Raw genomic sequence first — 6,046 nt, forward strand, 5'->3', positions numbered from 1 at the left:
TGCATATCGTGCTGATTAGCCAATGGGAGGCATAGCGAAGGTACGGTCAATTACCATGTTTGTCTATTATTAGATAGGATTAGTCAAAGTTCTCCAGAGAAACAGAACAAATAAGATGTACGAATATAGCTATAGACATAGCTAGATATATATATATATATATATATATATATATATATATATATATATATATATACACACATATAGATATAGGTGTGTAGATAGATTTATTATAAGAATGTGCTCAGGCAGTTATGGAGGCTAAAAACTCACATAGTCTGCTACCTGCAAGCTGGAGAATCAGGAAAGTTGATGGTATAAATCCGTTCAAGTCTGTAAGCCTGAGAACTAAGAGCTCTGATGTCTGGGGGCAGAACAGGATAAAAGTCCCAGCTCAAGAAGAGAGGAAAAATTTGCCCTTCCTTTGCTCTTTTGTTCCAATTGAGTTCTTAACGGACTAGATAATGCCTGCCTCCATTGGTGAGGGTTAATCTCTTTCCTCAGTCTACTGCCTCAAATGCTAATCTCTTCCAAAATGCCTTCACAGACACACCCAGAAATATTTTATCAGGTATCTGGGCTTCCCTCAGCCCAGTCAAGTTGACATATAGAATCAACCATTATATTATTTTTTCTTTCTCAAGTGTTTGTAGAATTTGTTATAGAAATCATCTGAGCCTGGAATTTTATTTTATGGAAGGTTTTAAACTACAATATCAATGTTTTTAATAGACTCAGGACTATGCATGATTAGCTATTTATTTTTTAATGAGTTTTGGTACTTGTATCTAATATTAGTTTTCTACTGCTGCTGTAACAAATCACCACAATGTTAGTGTCTAAAACAAATTATCTTATATTTTTAAAGCTAGAAGTATGACATCTGTCCCACTGGACTAAAATTAATGTGTTACTAGCGCTGTGTTCCTTCCTGGAAGCTGCAAGGGACAACTTGTTTCCTTACTTTTTTCAGTTTCTGGGTGCCACTTGCCTTTCTTGGTTTGTGGCTTCTTTTTCTGCCTTTATATTGCTCTCTCCCCTTCTATGATGACATTTTTTATAACATTTTTATTGCTGCTATAACAAATTACCATAAATTTAGTAACCTAAACAACATAAATCCATTATCCCACAGTTTTGGAGGTTAGATGTTCAAAATGGATCTTCAGAGTCACATTTCTTTTGGAAGCTCTGAAGGAGAACCCATTTCTTGTCTTTTCCATCTTCTAGATGTTGCCTGTATTTCTTGCCCCATAGTCTTACATCACTCCAACCTGTTTCCATTGTTACCTCTCCTCCTGTGACTGTAACCCTTCTGCCTCCCTTTTATAAGGACCCTGTGATTACCTTGGGCCCATACGGATATCCAGGATAATCTCCCATTGCAAAATCCTCAATGTAATCACATTCACAAAACCTTCTGTGCCAGGCAAAGTAACATATTTTTTGTTTTGTTTTGTTTTGTTTTTTTTGTTTCTTTTTCGCTTTTTTTTCCTGCAAGGTAACATATTAATAAGCTTCATAGATTAGAATATGAACATCTCTTTGCCAGGGGGAGGCACTATTCTGTCTTTATGCATTCCTTTCTGACTTAACCAGGAAAGGTTCTTGCTTTTAAAAATGGATGTAATTAGATTGGGTCCACTATATAATCTAGGATAATCTCTCCATTTCAAGGTCCTTAATCTTAATCACATCTTCAAAGTGTTTGTTTGTTTATTTGTTTGTTCTTATCAAGTAAAGTAATATATTCATAGGTCCTGGGGATTAGGATTACAGCATGATTTTTTTTTTATGAAGCCATTATTTTGCCTACCAAATTATATTTCAGGAATTAGTCCATTTCATTCAGGTTTTCTATTTACTATTATAAAATTGTTCATAATAGTCCCTTACTGTCCCCCATGTCCACTCTTTCATTATTGATAGTGGTAATTGTGTTTTCTGTCTTTTTATCTTGTTCACTCTGCTTAGAGATTTATCAATTTTATTGATCGTTTTGAAGAAACATCTTTTGTAGTCATTAATTTTCCTTCTGGCTTTCTGTTTTAATTGATTTATGCTCTAACCTTTAGTTACCTTGTTCTCCTTTAATTTTCTCTTTTTATTTACCTAAGGTGGATGCTGATTTTAGATCTTTTTTCTCTTTTCTATTACAGGCATTAATTGCTTTAAATTTCCTTTAAGCACCACTTTAGCAGCATCCCATAACTTTTGTTATGTTTTATTTTCATTGAATTCAAAATATTTTTAATTCCCCTAAGACTTACTTTGATTATTTAGAAGTGTGGATTTTAATTTCCATATATATGGAGACTGTACAAATATTCTGCTACTGGTTTTTAGTTGATTTCTAGTCCTAGGACATGCTTTGCATCATTTATATTGCTATAAATTTGTTAGTGTCTTTTATGGTCTTGAATACAGTCTATCTATGAGAATGATTCAGATACATTTGAGAAGAATGTGCATTCTGATGTTGTTAGGTTGAGTGTCATAAATATCGATGATAAAATTGTTCAGATAATCTCTTACTATTGTTCTGACTACTTATTCTATCAATACCTTAGAAAGAATTGTCTAAGTGTCCAATTTTAATTGGTGATTTGACTTTTTGCCTTTTCAGCTTTATAAGTTTTTGCTTCATGTATTTTGAGGTTCTTTTGTTTGAGACATGGTATTTAGTATTGTTATGCCTTCTTGGTCAATTGACTCTTTCATCATCATTTAATATGCCTGATTATACTTGATAATATTCTTTGGTCTAAAGTCCTAAGGATACAATTGCTGTTGTTTGTCCCCCTAAACATTAAGGATTTTCTTTAATAAGAGACTAAAAAGTGATGGATCTGGGTGAAATTTTATCTGAGGCTTCTCTTCCCTTTTCCTAGCCAGCACCATGAAGAAAATTTTGTAAGGATTCTCTCGAAATTCCTTGTAAGCACCAAGTGCAGTTTATGGAGGAAAAGTTTTGTTTGTTGTTTGTGTGTTTTAAATATATATTTTATTGATTTTGGAGATGAAGAGAGAGAGAGATAGAAAAATCAATGATGAGAGAGAATCATGGACCTACTGTCTCTTGCACGCTCCCTCCTGGGGATGGAGCTCACAATCCTGGCATGTAACCTGACCGGAAATTGAACTGTGACCTCCTGGTTCATAGGTCATGCTCAACCATTAAAGCACACTGGCCAGGTGAGGAAAAGTTTTCAAGAGAATACTAGCCCCAATATATCTGCCACTCCTAAAGTCTTCACACTCTCTCCCTTGCCCATGCTCTCAGCCTTTACAATTCATTAGTATTTTTACCTGAATCTTCTTATTGTCTTATATGAAACCTAATGGCATCTTCTCCAGGTAAGCCAATGCTAGAATTTGGTTTTCAGTTGTAGGTGCTAATTTCTCCCTAGATTTAGGGTTAATTATTTGACTTTTGGCTATAGTTCTTTGATTGGCTCAAGAAATACCTAAATTTTCCATGTCTCCAGCATTTTCTTTTTGTAAGCATGATAATGATGCTCTTTTTAGCTCTCTGTATCTCTTAGCAGAAACCAAAAATGGCGTCAGGGAGAGGATCTAGTGAGAGATTCCTAGATTGTATCTAACTTGGTATTCTTACAAACAATGCTGCAATAAATGTCCTTTATATATTCCCTTATGGTACTCTATGAGAATTTTCCTGGGTTTTGGGGAGAGGGGTTACTTGATTCTATCATGTGTGTGTACTTAATTTGGCCAATTGCTACCACACTGTTCTCCAAAAATGGCTGTATATGTCTATATGCCCACTATAAGTCAATGAAATAAGTGTTTCCTGGATCCCTGCCCATATGTAACATTATAAAATTTTCTAATTTTAAAAAATATAAATATAAAGTAGCATAACATTTTTTAATGTACATTTCTCTGATTACTAATGATTTTGAGCATATTTTTTATACTTACTAGAGGCCCAGTGCACTAATTCATGCACTGGTGGGGTCCCTCGGCCTGGCCAGCGATTGAGGCTGGCTGGCCTGGGGGGAGAGGGGGAGGAGAAGGACCATGGGAGGTTGGCCAGCCACAGGAGGTTGGCTGTGGGAGCACACTGACCACCAGGGGGCAGCTCCTGTGTTGAGCATCTGCCTCCTGGTGGTCAGGGCACATCATAGCTGTCTGGCTATCTGGTCATAATGGTCTCTTAGGCTTTTATATATATAGATTATACCTAGAAGTTTTATTTCCCTAAATTGTCTGTTCTTATACTTTCACCATTTTCATTGTTTTATTTTTCTTGTATTTTTAAGGTGGTTTAATTGTTTATTTTAGTTCTTAGTCCTTCATCAATTAACTTGATATAGTCAACCCATCAAATTTTATCTTACAATTTGTATTTTGGGGGGTATCATGATGTTTTTCCTTATATTTAAGCTACAGAGACAATAGGACTTTAAAACTTTTTTTTACATCATTGTTTCAAATCTTGTTACCAACCTTTGATTCAGTATACATTCAAATGTAAATTAACCTTACTTTTAAGAATTAGAGGAAAGGGAGCACTCTAGCAAAGTTGAAGAGTATAGCATAAAGCATACTAGACTACAAGTTGGAAGGCTAAAGTTTTTGTCCAAACTTTACAGCTAATTAGTGATAAAGTTTGGACAAGTGATCTTAATCAACTAATAGTCTCATTGAACTTGATAATGTTTGATTGGTAAAGTGGAGATAACACCACCAGGTATGCCTTGTGTTTCAAGTAGTTTTGAAAGTACTTTGAAAATTATATATTGCAGTGGGATGAAGACCTGGGGAAGGGGCAGGAGCAGGGTGGAGGGGGTCATTGGGGGGTAAAATGGGACATATGTAATACTTTCAACAATAAAGATAAATTTTAAATAATAAAAATTTAAAGGAAGAAAACAATTACATATTGCAATACAAATATAAAATCCTGGTGTGGACAGCTTGTGTCCTTGGTTTTGCTTTATTAGTGAGATTACCTAAATGAGTGGCTCTCAGAACAGTTTCAAGGATATTAATAAATGTTCTTGAAAAAGAAATTCTGTGTTAAAATCAGTTGGGAATTATTATTTAAACCAGTTATATACTGTGGGACTTCTTAGAAACATCACTACTCTAATATGCAATGAACTTGGTCAAGAGTCATAAAATAGTGTAATTTTTTCCACCACAGAGATTTTCCTTTTGGACCTTTTTAAATGGAATTCCTATGAAACATCTCTCAGAAAGTAATCTTATAAAATACAAATCGGGGGGAAATGGTTTATTGGAAAGAACACTGGGCTTCTCATATTCTAGTTCTGCTACTTAAGTGAGACTTTGGGAAAAGTACTTAACCTCTTAGGGACTCACTTTCTTAACCCTTGAAAATAGGGCTAAAGATTTCCATTAAATGACTTTTTAAGACACTGTATGTAAAATAAGTGTCTGGTACATAGTAGAACCACTAAGTTGTGGTGGTGATGGTTTGTTTATTTTTGTTATTACTGTTGATAGTATTATTAAGATTATCAGTGTATACACCTGCCAGAATGGCTACCATCAATAAATCAACAATCAACAAGTGCTGGTGAGGATGTGGAGAAAAGGGAACCCAAGTGCACTGTTGGTGGGAATGCAGACTGGTACAGCCACTGTGGAAAACAGTATGGAATTTCCTCAAAAATTAAAAATGGAACTGCCTTTTGACTCTGTGGCTCCACTTCGGTGAATATATGCTAAGAATCTAAAAACACCAATTTGAAAAAAATATGCACCCTTATGTTCATAGCAGCATTATTTCAACTAGAGGTCTGGTGCATGAAATTCGTGCACGGGGGGGGGGGGGGGAGTCCTTCAGCCCCGCTTGCACCCTCTCACAATCCAGGATGCTTGCCTGCCAGCCTTCCTGATTTCCCCTAACCACTCTGCCTGCCTGATGGCCCCAACTGCTCACCTGCCTACCTGTTCATCCCTAGCTGCCTCTGCCTGCCTGCCTGATTGCCCCTAACTTCTTGCCTACCTGCCTGATCACCCCTAACCACCTCTGCCTCAGCCCCGCCACTAC

This window comes from Myotis lucifugus, unplaced genomic scaffold (assembly GCF_000147115.1).
Source record: "Myotis lucifugus unplaced genomic scaffold, Myoluc2.0 scaffold_13, whole genome shotgun sequence".
Lineage (NCBI taxonomy): Eukaryota > Metazoa > Chordata > Mammalia > Chiroptera > Vespertilionidae > Myotis > Myotis lucifugus.